Source organism: Amborella trichopoda, chromosome 11 (assembly GCF_054954075.1).
Source record: "Amborella trichopoda isolate Santa Cruz 75 chromosome 11, AtrichopodaSantaCruz75HAP2 v2.0, whole genome shotgun sequence".
Classification (NCBI taxonomy): Eukaryota; Viridiplantae; Streptophyta; class Magnoliopsida; order Amborellales; family Amborellaceae; genus Amborella; species Amborella trichopoda.
In genome coordinates this window covers 12,661,219-12,681,758 of record NC_142346.1, presented here as the reverse complement: position 1 = coordinate 12,681,758, position 20,540 = coordinate 12,661,219, and the positions used below count along the sequence as shown (strand labels likewise).

The following is a 20,540-nucleotide window of genomic DNA, read 5'->3' as shown; positions in this document are numbered from 1 at the left end:
ACCATTGCACATATTTATCAAGAGGCCAACACGGTGGAAAATATTTCATGCTAAAAAGGCAATGACTTTATCTGAACCCACAATTTGGTGCTTTAGACGACAAGATTTTATCTATCTTTCTTTACTGCATGATATTGCACAATTGCCTTATTGTAGGATTGCAAAATCATGAACCATATTTAGTTTTTTTTATTATTAATAAAAACGGGTAAAAGGCCTTCTCCATCACTGATTTACCCTTTTTTTTTTTTTTTTTTTAATTTATTAGTTTAGAATTATTTTACTATACAAAGATGAATAAATTTAAACTTTGTTTTATATAACTTCTATTATGAAAAAATTCATAATTCACATTATTAAAAGTTAATACATTATGTAATTTAGGATATAAATAAATTACAAGCTTTGTATTAGTAATTTATACTTATAGAATATAACTTTTATCATTCATACTATAACATTAAAAAACTAAAAAAAAAATCCAATTTCGATGCTACAAAATTAAAATTAAAATTATTTTTTTAAAAAAAGATTTTTTCTGCAAAATGACACAAAACTCCAAATAATTATAAAATAATGAAGAAAAAAAAAAAAAAAACCCTCAAATTCACACAAGAAAAAAAGACTTTTTTAACCAAAAATTTACGTTGTCTTAAAAACAAGGGTCAATAAATTTGTACAACAATAACTAAGGTAGGTGAATGAATTTGTTAAAAAGTTCACATTGTCTAAAATACGAAGGTGAATAAATTTTTTGATGTCTTAAACGCGAAGGTGAATAGATTTTACAAAAAAAATTTTGATGTCTTAAACACGAAGGTGAATAGATTTTACAAAAGTTGTTATGTAAATTGTGCTAAATAAATTTATATAAGTACAAATAAATTTACGCGAACTTTCTTGTTTATTCACGATGGTAGATATACAAATTTACAAAAAGAATAAATGGAGAAGTATACAAAAAAGACCATTTATTTTTTTGTACAAAAAGGGTATAATCACTCTTGTTACCTAAATTTTCAAACTTGGTGGTTGTAAGAGTGTCATTGAATAGCCACAAAGTTCCAAAAATTTTTTTCGTACTTCATTACTCAACCCAAACCATCCAATTTGGCATCTAATAAGGGAAAATAGTTGTCATTTCCTTGTAGTCTAAGTTTTTTTTTTTGGTAAATCAGTGGGGGGAGAAGGCCCCTGCCCGCTTTTCATTGATTAAAGAAAAATAAATTATAGGTCACTATTTTACAACCCTACAATAGGGCAATTGTGAAACATCATGAAGTAAAGAACGTGAAATAAAATCTAAAGGCCTAAAGCACCAAATGGTAGCCTCTGAAAAAATTGTAGCCTTTTTAGCGAGTACATCCGCCACCATATTAGCCTCACGATAAACGTGATAAATAGACCATGAATCATTTACGAGTCTAAATTGGCAATTAGCAACTATGGCGTGAAGCCCCCATGAAGATCTGCAACAACAACCTATGACTTGCACTAGTAGGGAAGAATCACTTTCAATCTGAAATGAAAAATAATCTATCTAGATAGCTAAGTCAACACCCACTTCTAAAGAAATGCAGAGAAGAGAAAACCATCACCCCTTCTCATGACATCCCCACAACTGGATATTCCAGGATTTTGAAAGGAGGACCCATCAATATTTAGCTTGAAGTGTTAAGGGTGAGTAAATCACCATGCAATCGATATGGAGGACTCGATTCCTTGTGCTCGCTATGTTACTTGTAGATATTTTGTTATTACCTTATTTGATATGTGGTAGGACCAAGCTTTAGAATCGACCAGTTCTCAAACATGACCAATGATCCTCCTAATCAACTGTTCACGCTTGGATACATTTCCTTGAAAAATACAACGATTTCGCTCCTCCTAGCATCCAAAGTACCGTGAAGAAAAAGGAATGCCAAATATTAAAAACTCCATCTGACTTGAATCTGAAGGCTACCCATTTCCTCAATGTAAATACAATGAATGAATAAAAAATAAATATTTTACCACATCTCCATACGATCTATCTTCATATCCCCTGTAATAGAACAAATAAAGCAATAGATGACATATATTGTCATTGTTATAATAGCAAAAAGGGCATGCATACATAAGCCACGTTGATCCCTCTCCACTACAATAGAGTGGAGGTAGGGAGTCGGTAATAGAGGGTCAACTAAGAGAACCATTTCGCCTTAGGAGGGCACCTTGAAGACCACAGCATTTTGAAGATGGGTTGGGGAGAACCCTTGCGCCAAATAAAATGTTACATGTCCTTGACCAAGAATAGCCCGTTAGGAGAGTGAGTCCATACCAAAAAATCACTATGGTTTTAAAGGAATTATGAATGCGACCTCCTCCTCCCATGCCTGCTCCACCTAGTTCCATGCTTTTAATAGAGGGCTAGATGTAGGAGAGAAAAGATGCAACGTCTATGGGGAACCCTGTATATAGTCTACGACCTTTGCTTTAGCCAGAGGCCTTAGAGTCATATAGATATGATTACCATAAGACTCCCCAATCGATATTTCTGATAACCACGGATCCGTCCAAAAATCCACTGACCTGCTATCCCCAATAATTCATCAAACATTGTGTTGCAAGAAAGATATGCGCATTTGTATACCCTTCTACGCACACGAAGAACTCTTTCGTAAAGCTCCCCATTATAGATGAGTTTTTGAAATGCCTGTGCCTAAAAAACATGCTATTAAAGAGGATGGATTAATCATGACTCTCCATGCCAACTTCATCATGCCTGCAATGTTGAAGTCTGAAATATCACGAATCCCAAAGCGTCCATCTTTCAGTGTGAGGCATATAGTTTTCCTTCCGTTCACAAGATGAATTCCTTTATTCCCAACTTTGTCTATCCATAAAAAGTTGTATTGCAATCTCTCCACCTATTACTTGTACGTTTGGGTAAGATAATGATAAAATCCAAAATATAGCTGATGAATTAAGTACAAATTTCAACAACTATAAATAACATGCATAAGTTAAGGATAATGTTTGCCACACCCTTATCTTACCAATAACATTTCCAACTAGACTATGACAATGCTTGTGCTTTAAATTACTATGGAATAGAGGTAGCCTCAAATATCTTAACGGCATGGATCTTTGACTAAAACTAAGTTCCTTCAAAATCATATCATCTTGTACTCTGCTCCACACCAAAGAATAACGCTTTGCTTTGAGCAATATTCAGTTTCTGCCCGTAGTATTTCCAAACTTCAAAAGGATAGATTTCATAGTAGTACAACAATACAAGAGGCTTCACAAAAGATAATAACATCATTAACATAAAAAATGTGAGAAACCCCAAAATCACAACCAGAAGGAAAAGCCAAAGGTAGCATATCTTGTGACACTGCACAATCCAACTGTCTACTAAGGAAGTCCATGACTAGTAGAAAATAGGGTGATAGTGGATTCCCTTGCCTTAGACCCCTTCTAGCTATGAAGTATCCATTTGGAGAGCCAATGTGAAGCATTAAAAATTATGGTGTGGTGATACATATACGAATCTAGGAAGATGAAAAGCTTTGGAAAGCCCAAGGTAAGCAACCTAGCAAGTATAAATTCTCATGATACAGGGTTCTTAAGTCAAGTTGTAAGCACATCTTAGGTTTCTTGGAATTCCTACTTGGAGTTCTTATGAAATAGAGAAATAAGCTTATTTGCCATCATAATATTATCTATAATAAGTCTCCCCTTCATAAATGTTGCCTGTCTAAGGGCAATAAAAGAAATCAAGACATCCCTCTGGCGATTAAAGATGATTTTGCTTATAATCTTGTGCAAAACACTACATAAACCAATTGGTCCAAAGTCTTTCATAACTATCTGAGAATTAAACTTAACCTTAGAAATGAGACAAATGAAAGTGGAGTTAATTTGCCTAAAAAATTCATCGTCCTTAAAGAAACCCTTCAAGCTGCAAAAAAGTCTTCCTTGATTACCTCCCAACTGAATTTGTAAAACTCTACAGTGAAATCCTGAGTATTTTCATTGTTCATGTCCGTATACAAGCCATAATCTCCTATAAGGAAACGTCCTCAATGAGCTGCCTCTACTGATTTGGATTAAGACGTAAAGTAGGTGGAAAAAGGTCAACCGATTGTAGGTCAATATCACTCTCGTGTGCAAAAAGATCCTTAATAAAAACAATCATATGTGCTTCAATTTGCTTTTCAGATGCAATAGAATTCCCATTTTGATCCTTTTAATAGGGTGATCATCTCAATTCTCCTAACAATGTATTGTATAAATTAATGTATAGTATAATATTATGTAATTATAAATATATTAATAGCATATCATTAATATATTTATATTATTATAAATATATATTTAATATATAAATTAATATAGTACAATATTATATGATATAAATATAATATATATAATATATGCTACTAATATATTTATATTATATTTCTGAATTTTTCTCAAAAGAAAACTCAGAAAAAAGATAATTGTTTTTTAAAAAAACATTTAAATAAAACTAAAAGAGATGAAATTCAAAAGTTATTCTATGAATTTCTGGAAGACGAACAAAACTCATATTCCATTCTTTGAATGGTATAGATACTGGATAAAATTAACTAAATACTCTAAAGAATCTATCATTGCTTTGGTTTTGCACTCCACACAATGGATTATCAGTAAACACGAAGAAATATTTTTGCTACATCCTCATAATAAAAGTATAACTATTTTCCAATTCCAATAACACTCTAGCCATTCCCTTCAGGGATACTTCTGGACCACTACCTGTTAGAGATATAATAGAGCAGCAAAATTATACCAATCTTTATGCACATACTATAGGCTCTCAATCTGAAAGAATAGAAACTTTTCTAGAAACTATGAAAGATGCAATCCAACCTATAAAACAAATTATTTTTACAAATGAAGGAAAAGATTTGTTTCAACAAACTGCTCCGAAAAATATTCCTAAATCAATTAAACAACCTCTGCCCTTTGGTGAAAAACCCTTGGTTACTCTAATTACTAATCTTCAAGAAAAGTCAAATTTAATAAAAGAACTTTTAAAGATTATCTAAATTAACTCTCAAAAATCAAGTAAACGTTTTATTTGAGCCAGACACTTGTTCAGAATATTCTGAAGAACACTCTCCTGATGAATCCACTGAAAATTCAGACAGACTCTGATGTGATAAAACCATAATATTTTACTGAATAAAAAATACTCTTAATAATAGGAATGTTACTAGAAATGTTAAGACAAAAAACTATTATGGTCGTCCCTCACCAGTAGATATACAATTTGAAGAAACCCCAAAAATAGTAACCCAAACTTTCTCTAGTGACTCTATCAATGAATGGAATATAGATGGCATGACCAAACATCATATGACTATGTATGCTACTGCTTGTTTACTTAGAAAAATTCAGATCAGACCATTGCTAACTTAATAGTAGCAGGATTGTTTGGCCAGCTAAGAGGTTGGTGCTATAATTATTTAAACCAAACTCAAAGACAAATGATTCTTAACCATTGTAAATCTGATCAAAATAATTAGAAAACTTTTGTTATCAATTTGGAATAAACCTATATCATCCTACAAATAAACCAGGTTAAGTACTTTGAAAGTGGAAAATCCTATAACAATAATTAGCAATATAAGAAAAATAGTTATAAGAAGAAAAAATAAAAATAACGATAACATGAGAAAACAAAACAAAATTCCTACATGCCATAAATGCGGAAAGAAAGATCATTATGCTAATAGATGTTTTTCTAAGAAAAAACACACTAAAAATTTAAAAAAATCCTTAGAAATAGAAGTAGTAGTTTACTCCTCTTCCACTAAATCTGAAATTGATAAACAAGATTGTTCTTGCTCAATAAATGTTTTAACTACAGAACAAGAAACCTCTCTAACTCCACCAATAAAGAATTTAAACATAAACCATTAAAAAAACACTTTGAGAATCAAAATAAACAAGTAAAAGAAAGATTGACCTAACACCTCCTGTTTATGATTTAAATAAAATAATAAAATAAGCCAGAACTAGGAAACCCTTAAGAGAAGATATAACAATAACTGATTTCAAAAGAGAGAGAAATGAAACTCAAGAAGAAATTAGAACTTAAAAAGAAAGATTAAAAATTTTAGAAGAAAGTTACAATTCTATAAAAGAACACTTTGAGAATCAAAACAAACAAGTAAAAGAAAGATTGACCTAACACCTCCTGTTTATGATTTAAATAAAATAACAAAAGAAGCCAAAACTAGGAAACCCTTAAGAGAAGATATAACAATAACTGATTTCAAAAGAGAGAGAAATGAAACTCAGGAAGAAATTAGAACTTTAAAAGAAAGATTAAAAAATCTAGAAGAAAGTTACACCTCTATAAAAGAAGAAATTAATGAAAAAACAGAAATAGCTCTAATGGACTTAGGTGCTGATTTAAACTGCAAAGAAGAATTAGTGCTGCCACAATATTTTGAAAAAAATGATAAAAAACTTTACACTGCTTATTTGAATAAATTAAAAATCAAATATAAAGTGTCAAATGCTCAAATTTGCAAAGATGGTATCACTGTAAATATTACGATGGAAATATATTATTAAAAATATTTATAAATTACCAACTCTTGCAAAGCTCGTAGAAGGAAGAGTCTATGAAAAAAACAAATTTTGAGAAAATTATTGAAGATAGCCTAGAGGAAGCTGATTCCTAGCTATACACTAAAGATATGGATCCTTCTCCCTCTTCTCCTGCAAAAACGCTAGATTCAGATAACTATTAAGGAAGAGAAGGAAGTGACGATTGACGAGACTAAAGGCATCACCGAAAGTAATTTTGTCATTTAAAAATAAAAAACAAACTCCACTATTGTATAATAAAGCAAAATTATCAGTGTACATTACTGTAGTAGGTAACTGTAACTATCATTGTACCTTAATGTAGAAGGTCACTACAGTTATCACTATATAATATTGTAGCAAGTCGTTGTAGCTATCACTGTAAAGTAACCTACATCACTGTTATTACCAAGCCAGCTATCCTTCAAAAGAAGATTTGTTTCTTCTCAAAAGTCAGTCGCTCCAGCTGTTTCAATTCATTTTTATCCTAGAAAATCCTCCTTCTCTGGCTATAAAAGGAATCGCCATTCAAAGTTTGCCCCCTCTCTTGCTCTCTTACTTTTTTTCTCTCTTGCTCTCTTAGCTCCCTGGTTTTTCTCTCATCCTTTCTATATTTTTCTCTGAGTAAATATTGTAATTATCATGTACAAAGTATCAACTTAGATTTGCGTTGTTTGTAAGGCTTTGAAGGCTGTTTGTAAAATTCTGGTATGTATCTTTTCATAAGTTCCAGTTTGATCTATTGAAGTATGTATGTTATTTCCGCTCTGTTATTTATTTCTTATGTAATTTAGGATTTATTTGTGTTTTTATGGTCTTGTACAAAATGGGATCAAAGCCAAGTCATTGCTTTATTTCTTGCTTTGAATGGTTTTCAAACTTATCTATAACTTTGTAAGATCTAGAAGAGACCAACTCGTAAGCTTACTGAGGCCAACCTATAAGCTAAAAGGTTATCAATGACATTGGAACTTTTATACCCTTTTAGTCGAAGATTGGCGTTTCTTGGGGGTTTTTTTTTTTGGCTCCTTTACATTGAGAACTTCTTAGCACAATAAGACGTAGTAAGATAAGCTACGCGAGACACAGTACTCTAGACTTATTAAGAAATGGCTAATTTTGAAGAACTATCAAGAAGTAGTATTTCTATTGATGACTTGGATCATCACATAGTTGTTGAAAATTCCTGGGAACCCGAATCGTTTTAGGAATCCGAATCGCGGCCTCTTAGAAGATTCCTGTTTTAGGAATCGACATCTGTACAATAGGAGTTGCTGGGAATGAGATTCCTAATTTCCTGAAATCATGTATCGATTAAAATAGATTCAAGGTTCCTCCACATCTCGAATTGAGATTCGAGCCTCCTTGGAATCAAGATTCCAATCCCCCTGGAATTGACACTCGAGGAGTCAAGATTCATTGATGTGGAATCGAGATTCCGACATCTATGGAATCGAGTTTCTAACATATAGAGAACAAAATATGTTTGCAGTTTAAAATCGTGATTCCGACATATTTGGAATCGAGTTTTTTGTGTATATGGATCAGAGATCCATGCTAGTTTGATATTGAGAATTACAATAGTATGGAATGCGTTTGACCCCTACCAAGAATCAAGATTTCAATTTTATGGAGTAGGAAACCCCATACACATCTTGAGCCTTATCAACTTTAAAACCTATATCAGATGTCTCTTATTAGAAGGGTTCCCAAATTTTAAAGTGATTGCGTTGAAACTTAGCGTCAAATAACCTACTAGGAAAATTATATACAAAAGATATATATTTCTAAATTGTGATTTTAATTTCATTATTATAAAGGAATAATAGGATTATGTCTACGCCATGGTTTTGTTTGTATGTGTCTTACTTACCAGTTATATTTAAAGTAAAAGCCATCCAGAGTAGCACAACTACAAATATGAAACCATGCTACCATTAGAAGCATTCGAAGGAAGATTTCTACTCCATTTTCCTTTAGAAAGTGCACAACCATCATAAACATTGGACAATATATATTTTGAATTTGTTTTTTTCTATTTTCTATTTTTTTTTGTTAAATCTATTATATTTTATTTCCTTAGTTAATTTTTTTCCTTATATTCGCATTTTACAATAATAGTAGAGGAGAAAATAAGTCTAAACTCTAAACATCAAGGACACATATGAATACATATTGCATGAATAAAAAGCAATGTAGATAAAGAGAGAGATTTTGATGTCAAATGGTAGTTAGAACTAATATATTGTGTAATAAAAAACTAAACAATACAATACTTCATATATAGCTTTCAGTTAATGATGGGAACATTTATGGGGACCGAGGGGTAGAAGGCATGGGGGCGGGGTGAGAGAGAGAAGAAGAAGAAGAAGAAGAAGGAGAGGGGAAGGGGGGCTACAATTTGTTCCTTGCTCCGTCCTTTCACGCTGCTGCAAGAAGCTTCCGCCACTTCATGAAGGTCGAAGCAAGATTCCATATTGATTGAATCACACTTCCCTACTCCTACGAACCGACGTACTATACTTGATAGATTCTATATTCAAAACCCTAACGAAACGAGATTCATTACATATGGAATCATGTATCACTCGATGTGGACTCAAGATTCGATATATTTGGGAACGACTTTCCAAAAATAATGGGTTCAAGATTCTAAAGATGCACTGAAACGAGATTCATAAATTAACGAATCGAGATTCCTTGGTTCTGAGAAATGGTTTTGAAGAAGATTCCAAAACGAAATCGCCAAATCGGGTTTCTGAACCAGAATTGCGGAGTCGGCAAAGAGATTCGGGTAATTATGTATCATCATCATTATAGCCTTTTCCCAATTAATTGGGGTCGGCTACACGAATCTTGCTCTTCCATTCTGCTCTATTAAAAGCCATACCCTCAGTGAGGTCATAAGTCCCCATATCTTTTCGGACTACCAACCACGTCCTTTTGGGCCTACCCCTTGTCCTTTTCAATCCTTCCACTTGAACTAACTCGCACCTCCTAGCAGGTGTTGTACTTGGTCGGCACCATACATGGCCAGACCACCTAAGTTTACTCTATATCATCTTATCACCTATTAGTGCCACACTTGAATCATCTCAAATTCTATCTCTTCTTGTCTTGCCACTTATCCATCTCAACATCCTCATCTCCGCTACACTCATTTTATGGGTATGTTGTTTTTGTTCGCCCAATACTACATAGAGCAAAGTTGTTCTCACAGTTGTCCTATAGAACTTGCCCTTCAGCTTCACTGGTATGTGACGATCACATAAAAGTGCACATCTCCACTGTCGGTTACTTGGATAATATTACAAATTTTTAAAAAATATTTTATAAAAAGGATGACAGAGAAGCCAAGGAGTTAAGAGATCAAGAGAGCAAAAAAATAAGAGAGCAAGAAAGGGGTCAAACTTCAAATGCCCAGGAGATGAGAAGGTCTCTTCCTTTTATAGCTGGAGAAGAAGGTCTTTCTTGGATAAGAAGGAATCGAAACATCTGGAGCGATTTAACTTTTGAGTAAAAACGAATCTTCTTTCGAAAGACAACTGGCTAGATAATAACAATGATGTCTCATGATGGCTACAGTGGTGACTTTAAAATGATAACTACAGTGATTTGCTACCAATTATGTACAGTGACAGCTACAGTTGTGACTTTACAATGATAACTACAGTGATTTGCTACAATTATGTACAGTGGCAGCTACAGTTGTAACTTTACAATGATAACTACAGTGATTTGCCACAGTTATGTACAAGTGACAGCTACAGTGACCTGCTACAGTAAGGTAAGTGATAGTTACAGTGAACGGCTACAGTGATGTACAGTGATAGTTTTGCTTTATCATACAATAAAGGGGTTTGCTTTTTATTTTTAAATGACGAAATTACTTTCGATGCTACATTTTGTCTTGTCAATCGTCCCATCCTTCTCTTCCTTGATAGTTCTTTACATCTAGCATTTTTGCAGGAGAAGAGGGAGAATTATCCATATCTTCATTGTTTAGCCAGGAGTCAGCTTCCTCAAGGTTATCTTCTTCAGTTTTTCATATGCTCTTCCTTCTACAAGCCTTGCAAGAGTAGGTAATTCATTGATATTTTTAATAATATATTTCCATCTTAATATCCACGGAATTTGTTTTTGAGTAATAAAATATAATATGTCAGAAGTGCTCGTAAAGTTACTGGAAGATAAATGTTCATTTAATTGTGGTGGCATAACATCCAGATTCATACCAAAATTTTCTCACTAATTAATAAACCAATTTGGGACATATTGATTGAAATTATCAAAAAAGATTATCCACCATGTACATCCAGATCTATAATTTTGTATGTAAAAGATGTTTTCCCAAGCATCTAAATAGTCATAATACGAATAATTATTATATACCTTTAATTTGCTAGAGCAGTTTCAAAGAACCTTTTATAATAAAAGGGACTTATGCCAAAATCTTCAAAGCTGATTATTCTGTATGATGAGTTGAGAATAGGCATATTCTTTGTTATATCATCGTTATTTTTAATAAAACAACTTTTTGAATCCATAGTAATTCTTTTATAATAATACCAGCCTTTTCCGATGGTTTTAATGGGAAATTTAAAAGTAGAACCAAAATATTTAGTCGCAATATTTTGTGCTGATAAGCTTGAACTTATATCTGGTTCTTCTAAAGGTATTATTTTGAGAGTCGAGAATTTTTCATAAGAATAGCAAATCCTATTGGATTCGCTTGAGTTTGCAGGACTCACAGGACTCCTTCCCACAGGGTGGAAGATGTGTTGTGATGAGTTCTATAATGAGTTCAGTTGGTCATCTTTTTACTGCAAATATTGTCGTGTTAAAAAGTCAGGAAGGGAATTAGAATCTCCTTTTATAAATTCTATATCAAATTCAAAGATGAATAGAATAGCTTGCCATCTAGTAAATATTTGTTTAAAGGCAAGGCTTTTGACATTTTTTCTAAAACTTCTTTAGCAGATTTCAATGTTCGATAAGTCAGCCGCTAGGCCACCTAGGTGGACTTTTTCAAAAAATGACTATGCATGGGTAAGATGGGTAGTATTAGGCGAAATCCTCTAGGCGCTGGCCTAGGTGGTGTAAAAGGCGGGGGTGCCTAGGCACCGTCTTGAAAATATGATAATTAATTCGTAATTATTAATTTATTAATTCGTAATTATTAATTTATTAATTCATAATTATTAATTTATTAATTCATAATTATTAATTTATTAATTTGTATTTATTAATTTATCGAAAATGCTTGTTGCATATGACAGTAATTATAAATTTATTGGTAAGCCAAAAAATAATATTAATTCGTAATTATTAATATGTCGAAATACTTTTTACATGTAACAGTAATTATTAATTTATTGATAAACCAAAAAATAGTATTAATTCATAATTATTAGTTTATCGAAAATGCTTTTTGCATATGATAGTAATTATTGATAAACCATAAGATAGTATTAATTCGTAATTATTAATTTCTCAAAAATACTTTTTGCATGTAACAGTAATTATTAATTTATTAGTAAACCAAAAAATAATATTAATTTGTAATTACTAATTTCTCAAAAATGCTTTTTTCATGTAACAGTAATTATTAAGTTATTGATAAACCAAAAGATAGTATTAATTCGTAATTATTAATTTATCAAAAATAATTTTTGCATGTAGCAGTAATTATCAATTTATTGGTAAACCAAAAGATAATATTAATTTGTAATTATTGTTTATCGAAAAATATTTTAGCATGCAACAATATTTTTTAATTTTTTGGTAAACCAAAAGATAGTATTAATTCCTAATTATTAATTTCTCAAAAATGCTTTTTGCATGTTAAATTAATTAATTCATTGGCAAAGCAAAAAAATAGTATTAATTCGTAATTATTATTATTATATAATAAATACAATAAAATAGGGGGAGTTGTGGGGATCCAACTTAAAAAAAAAAAAAAAAGACAACACAAGCCGCCTTGGGGTCTAGGTGCCCACCTAGGCGGCCTAGAACCCTCATTGCCTAGGCGGCCGCCTATGCCTTCTAGAAGATTGGCAGATTTACAATCTATTCTAAGTATGAATTTTTTATTTATAATATCACTTTGGAATTTTAACAAGGTTTTTACTATGGCTAAAATTTCTTCTTTTTTTTTTTATTGTAGAATAGTTCTGTTGAGTAGGATTCCAAAATCCTAAAGTAAATCTAATTCATTGTTCTTTATTTTAAGTTTTTTGTTTTACTATTGCACCATATCCCCCCTCAGAGGCATCTGTCTCGATTATTTTAGGAGCAGATGAGTTTGGGATAGCTAACCCTCTTGGATTCGCCAGAATATCCATGACTCTATTTACAGGACTTGAGGAGATATTGTTGTTGATTCTTTGATATGATTTGGAGGCCATCACTTTGAAATTTTTATAAGGTTTTTACAATGGCTAAAATTTCCTTTTTAATTGTGGAGTAGTTTTGCTGCGTTGTATTCCAGACTCCTGAAATAGATCTTGTTCTTTATTAAAATATAATATAATATAATATAATATAAATATATTAATAGTACATAATATATTATTATATTTATATTATATAATACATAATATAATATCATCATAGCCATTTTCTAATTAATTGGGAACAGCTACACAAATCCTGATCCATCATAAATACAATAATATAATGTAATATATAAATTAATATATAGTATAATATTATATAACATGATATTAGATAATATTATATTATAGGGCGTGGTTTCTATAAGGTTGCAACCTTAAACAATCCAATTAAGATGCACCTCTAAATTGTAACATAATACTTAATTTTGATGTAAAAAATTCTTAAGATTATCTCAAAATCTATTTTCATAATTATAAAATTTTAAACTCCAAAAATAGTTAAACTCAAGTAGATCTATAAACATAAGAAAATCTTGAAAATGGACAGTCTAGATAATGTGCTGCAAGATGCACTATTTCAAGAACTCAAAATAATTTGGTGTTTGTATATTCATACATCTTGATGTTGATATGATCAATTAGAGGGGTTTCAACATTAAAACAACATTTTTCGATGGATTTTTGAGGTGCATCTTTAATTCTACATTTTCAAGTTGCAATCTTTTATAAACTTTTTCTTATATTATATAGTATATATGCTTTATATTATATTATAACAATAGTTCTAAAATTATGTATTATATTATAATATTTATTATACTAATATATATTATCTAATGTTATATAATACAGTATAATATAAAATAATATATTATTTATAAAAATGCTATTTATATATTGTATATTACATAATAAATAGTGAATAGTGAAAAGTGGGTTCGTGTGTGAAAATAAAAGCATGGGGAATGCTTCCCCATCTCAAGAGGTGAGGTTTTATTTTACCATGAATTAGACCATTTCATGGTAAAAGTTTTTACCATGGGATTTATTCGCATATGCATTACGCACCAAACAAACGTATCAATCACAAATTTCACATTAAAATATTTTCTAAAAAACATTTATGCACAAACCAAATGTGCCTTAAGATCATCCTCTTTGGTAGGTTGAATTGAAAATTTAAACAATTTCATCCTTATATTCTCCCATGTTTCTCCCTCATTTTGGATCCTAATTCTTAAGCCCTCTCATATATTGAAATTTTCCACAAAAGGGTAGGTGATTTAATACTTAATTGCTTCCTAAATTGATGATGTAAAATTCTCCTACATCTTAATACCATCCTAGAAGCCATCCCACAGTATATAGCTAAGACCTTGACTGTAAACCAGGGAAAAATGAGCACGTTATACAGCTTCCTATGATCAAATCAATTATGCACTTATAATGTTTATCTTTGGTGGAGGAGGAGATTGAATTTAGAGCGTTTGATGAAATTCCAAATTAATGTATAATTTAGCAATGTAATTTGTATGTTGTATTTCTAAGTACTTGAGTATTATCATGTGTTTAATCAAACTTATTGGTGTATTGTGTGTTTGGGCTTTGTCAAGGGACCAATTAGAGTTGCAATCTTCATTTTTAGTGTAAGAAAAGCCAAGTTTAGTGGCTAGAAAATGTTAAGGATGAGAATTCTTCAGATCTGGTTTGGATCCACCAAGATCCGAATCCAGATCCAAAAAGTATTCATCAGATCCCGATCTGGATCTGATCCAAAATATTCAGATCTGGCTTTGAATCCGAAACTATATATAGGATCCAGATCAATTTCAATTTTGTATAATATAAACTTAAAATATAATTATAAAAGTTAAAATAATTATATTATATTATATATATATATATATATATATATATATATATATATATGAGAAATTATCCTATAGGACTCTCCCCCACCCATGTGTGTAGGACCCCAAAGGTTCACCATTAAATTTGACACGGATTTCTAAAAAAATCAAGTCCCACACCCATGTGATAACTTTTCTAGAGATCCGTGCCAAACTGAATGGTGATCCTTTGCGGTCCTACACACATGGGTGGGGGAGGGTCCTATAGGATCATTACTCTATATATAAAATCATATATATTATTTTAAAAAATTGGGTGGATTCTGTATCGGATCCACCTATACCTGGATCTGACCCGAATTACCATTCGGATCTCGATTTTGGATCCAAATCCAAAACTTGGATTCATAATCGAATCTGAAATAGGATCCAAATATCGGGTTTCGGATCTGGAATGGGTAAATTCTCAGCCCTTGAAATTGTATATACTGATATAAGATTCATGTAATTGAAGTAATGTTTATTGTATTGAGAAAAAAATTTTAATTTGTGCCACTTGGACTTGGCTTAATACACTATCAAGATCTACTGAAATAAACTTCAAAACTTGGACATAACAAGTTCAAATTTATGAACCCCATATCTTTCTAATATGTCTTACTAAAAGAAACTTCAAAACTTGGAGAGAACAAAATTAAATTTATGAACCCCATCCCTCTCTAGTGTGTCTGCCTCCACTGTCATCTCTCCAACTTCAAAACTAGGAGACAACCAGTCAATAAGAGAGTTTTTAAGGTTTTTTATAGGAGAGCAAATTTTAGAGAGAGAACCAAGTAGTTTTTCCAAGAGAGAAGAAAACATGAGGTGCGTGTGGCATAAAGAGAGGGGTGTGGATGTTTGAGGTGGCGAAGCCCTTTATCAAACTGTACAAGTTTTTGAGAAAGCCTATTTTAGAAACTTTTGAAAAATTTGGACGTAAAAATTGAAAGGCATTGATAGGGGTCCTATATATTTCACTATAGATAAGAAACATACTTCGACTACCAAGATAACCCAGGCATGCAAGATACAGAATTCCTAAAATGTAAATCCTTTACAGTTGAGTGGAATGATATCCAATCAACAAACACACATAAAAACAATTTCATGTGAGAAAAAACAAAAATAAGTAGTAGTGCGAAGAAGAAATCTTTGAGTCTCCATGAACTTTACCAAAATTTCTCTCTTGTTTAACAATTCCACTGCAGAGAAATCACAGAAAACAAATATCCCTAGCTTTAAATCAAATAAAAAATGGAAAAGTAGGGTTTCTACCCAAAAGCAGTCAAACTTATTCAATATATGTTAGAAGATGGATAAACAATTCATAGATAGAATTTAGTAATCTTCCTTGCATTAAAGACCATGACCATGAAACTTTTCCAACAATGCTTAATGTCAGAAAGTTCAGTATGAATAAAAGATTTAAATAAATCTCCCTCCAAACTTATCTTTGATACAGATTAGTGAAAGAAAACATCGTAAACCGTAGCTAGTACATTAAAGTTTTTAATCAATTGTTTCTAACTTATTCCAAGAGCTCTATGACTGTTAGTTTAGAAGAACTTTTCACTTTGAGGTAGCTAAAAGATTGGAGGGCACTTCCATTACATGAGCAAAAGCCGGATCCCCCCAAAAAGCCGATGCAGATCAAGATATGGTAAATATGACGTATATTTATGTGATATAATTGCCACTTGTATGTGGATATCATACCTGTGTCAGAGACACCCCCACTTGATGATGCCAATGGCATGCAGCAAAAGATGGCCAAGCCTATTACATTCAACTACCAGACGTCAGAAGGTAATCTACTAGAAACCTATTATGTGATTCACTTACAAAGCCCACCAAGAAAGCTACAGTCTTAAAGCTCACAGAAAGGACCACTTACAAACTCTTAAAATGTCAACTCAAGTTGTAGAAATGATCTTTGGAAAAAAAGGAGTGAAAAACAGAATTGAACCCTGAAGTACTGAGAGGCTATTAGCAGCCAAAAAAGAAGCAACTCAAGACACAAGAATGAATTACAAGATATATCAAATGCATCCAAAATGCCAACGTTTATACATATTATAGTTGTAAGCATCATATATAACAGTATATAACAGCAACAAAAAAAAAACTTTATAAGAAAAATGAAGTCATTTAGTTAGAAGAAAAAAAGTGAAAATCAGCCACAATCATATAAACATGATATATCTCACTGATAACTACATAACACAGCACTTCATATTAAATCAACCCAGCTCTCACCACTTTGGGCATTGCATTTGTACAAATTACATCCCAAAGCATAACCACCAGAAGAACAACAGTAAAAGAAACACTTTTGCAAGCCCAAAGTACAAATTCTTTCTTTCCCAGGAAGATAAGAGAAGGGATCATGGGATATGCAGTGATATAATAAAATTCCTGAAGAGATCAGCTGCACAAGGAAATATCACTCTACTAAATTCAAGGGGGATTGGAAAATGGGATGCTTTGAAAACAGCTCCAGAGATTCATTTGCTTAAATACACTGTAAGGAGTGATCTCTAATAACAGAAAACCACGCTCATTTTATGAACAAGAAAGGAAGAGTGTCCAAAGAATATACAGAAAATAACTAAGAGCCTTTAAAAATCATGTTTATATAATGAGGGAGGGTAGCTGGCATGGGTTCAAAGTGTGATAGAGGGTAGTTGGGATATTGGAAGACCAGGTAGGGCCATTTTCAGCAGTCAGATGGGAAGCAATGGTGGACGAAAATGCCATGTAATGACAATATAATTTGAAGGGGGTCATTGGGAAGGAGGTCGATGGGAACGGAAACATGGATATGGAGTAGGGTGGTTTTAATATTAAGATTGACCAAAAATGATGTACTCGTCTCTCAAGGATAAAAATTGTTGAACAGCTCCTTGATTTTTGTCATAGACACTGGATATCATACAAATTGTACAATTTTCTACAGTACTTTTAAGGCATCTCTCAAATCACCAGATATGGAGTAAAGTTCATTTAAATTCCCAAAATCACGTAATGGCGACATAATGACTTGTAGTGCAGCAGGTAAGAGTTCAATCAATCATATCAACAACAAATAATGGGAATTACCTAGTGGTAGAAACTCCTTAAAATAAATCCAAAACCGGCCGCCCCCACTTAGAACCATATTCAAGATCAAATTCGATGAATGGTGTGTCACCATATTCTATTTGTGACGTACATAGACATTATCTATGTGGCACATAGTCATACTGACTATAAAAAGAAAAATACCGATGCATTAATGTAATAAAAGAAAATAATCCAGAATTGACATAGGACGGAAAATCCAAGAACATTCAAGAAAGCACACCCACAATCCATAACTGTAGCACGAAGGAACTAGCACAAAATGGAGTATTCGATAAAAGATGAACGACACATATTGGACAAGATAATTTAGAACTAGAAACTATGTAAAGTTGCACATGATTAGAAATATGAAAGGGTATTAGTGTCCAATAAGCAGTCAAGTTGCAAATTCAACACGAACCTTTAATTACACAAAATGAGAAGAACACCATCACCCATAAACAATAAAAACAAAGTAATAATTTTCCTTTTCTTTCTGTTGTATATCAAAACAACAAAGAAATTTCTAACATACTCGTAATTTTTTACATATTCCATGAGTTGTATAAGCAAACTTACAAGAAAAGAATGAATGGTACTAAATGGATTCAATGTTTTGAACCAGCAGCATGTAATTTTAAGAAATAAAAACTCATACAAAGAGTCTAGACTCTGGTTCCTACTTTTTGAGAGGTCAGAGCAACTCTTTTTAACATATTTCATTTAATAATCTAACTATTATGTTTAATAATTATGTCACAAACAGTTAACTTGAGCTTTAAGAAACCATCTGCATGCTCCAAAGTGAGCTGGAAATAATCTTCATCATCAAAATTGACAAAGAGATCTGCATTTTACTCTACATACATCACACTTTGAAGAAGAATGAAACCTGGATGAAAACATGCCACCAATAACCAGTAACAAACTATCATCTTATACCATAACAATGATGCAAATTTCTGATAATTCCCCAACATTCTTAATCCCCCGCTGGTTTTCCATATCCTATCCATAAATCAACAAAATTAATTTACCAAACAGCGCAATTCATGGTTTCCGTTACTTATTCATTTATTAAGTTTTTCATGATTCAGATGTTGTATCAACCAAGCAATGGCCCATCATTTTCCATTTCTCACTCTTCAAACTCATGAAATTCTCCAAAAGAATAGCACACAAGAGATAATTATCAATATCTACAAATGAATAGAGAGAAAGTACCTGATTACCACTGGCTCAATAAATATTCCGGATCAAGGAATTAGGTTTACCTGAGAAATTTTATGGAGGAAATCGGGCTCTCGTAATTAGGGTTTCAAACAAGAGGCAAAGCAGAGATGAAGAAATTGTTCATGGAAAAAATGGGAATTTTTTGGTTAAAATTTAACGCTTAAACATAATTCCTTCATGCCGGTAGGTCAGCCGTTCAAAAATTAGGGTTTCGCTTCGAGCAGGGAAAATGGCGAAATACAGTTTTAAGTAACTGAACGATTTTGGTCCTCGTCTCAAACTCAAATCAAATACTCAGCCGTAGTTTTAAATTTTCGCCGAAATCTGAGAAAATTCGATATCGGCTTATCTTTCCGCGCCTTGCCCTAACGGTCAGGGGATCACGGCCGTTAGAACATCTCCAGGTCCACAAACAGGCATTACGGAAGGGGTAGACGTTTGAAGAGGTAACGGACGTTATATCACTGCAATGGGCGTGGGCGTTAAACTGGAGTAGTTAACGGAAACAAGTGGCAAACATTGGAGAAGGACCCGGTTTCTATGGAGAAGGACCCGGTTCCTATGCGGCCATGCCCACATGTGTAGAATTGAGGGCCTATTAATAAATTTATTTTTGAGATGGATTTTTGGACTTAATTTTTACACATATATCAGTTATATTTTACGTTATTACAGATGTATCGAACAGTTTCTATTATTATATGTCTACTCTGTTTTTTATCTTTCATAACACAATTTTTTTAAAAAGATGACTTTACCTTTTTTCGGGCGTTCAACATCCGAATTGAAGGGTTTTTTGGACGTTCAACATCCAAAAATAGCCGAAAGTTTATCGTTCGCAGTCATATTTTCGGATGTTGAACATCCGAAAATGTCATATTTTCGGATGTTGGACATCCGAAAATAGAACATCAGAAAATAGCACATTTTCGGATGTTGACTGCAAAATATGAACGTTAAACTTTCAGGCTATTTTCGGATGTTGAGCATATGAAAAACCCTTCAATTCGGATGTTGAACACCCGAAAAAAGATAAAGTCGCCTTTTTTAAAAAATTATGTTATCAAAGGTAAAAAATGGATAGACATATAATAACGAAAAAATTTTGGTACATCCGTAATAACGTCAAATATAACGGCTATGTATGTAATTTTCTCTAATTTTTAAAGCCATGTAATCCCTAACGTGAAGATCATAAATATGAAAAAGGGAAAGTATATAATGAGACCATTTACCTTTGGTACCAGGTGGTCACAATTAATATTAACCATTGGATTTGAAATTG

At 32.3% G+C, this 20,540-nt stretch overlaps 1 long non-coding RNA gene across 5 annotated transcripts; it reads right to left on the bottom strand.

The window, feature by feature from the left end:
* Nucleotides 1-1,942: 1,942 nt before the first annotated feature.
* LOC110006633 (uncharacterized) lies at nt 1,943-19,541 on the bottom strand. Of its 5 annotated transcripts, none has more exons than XR_016044318.1 (3): nt 19,247-19,541; nt 16,637-16,696; nt 1,943-2,909 (listed from the first exon to the last, which is right to left on the bottom strand). It is a non-coding gene; the product is annotated as an uncharacterized LOC110006633 (long non-coding RNA). The 5 variants fall into 5 exon arrangements; XR_016044320.1 differs by having other exon boundaries at nt 19,297-19,538; XR_016044321.1 differs by lacking the exon at nt 1,943-2,909 and adding an exon at nt 4,650-4,785 and having other exon boundaries at nt 19,247-19,536.
* Nucleotides 19,542-20,540: the final 999 nt, after the last annotated feature.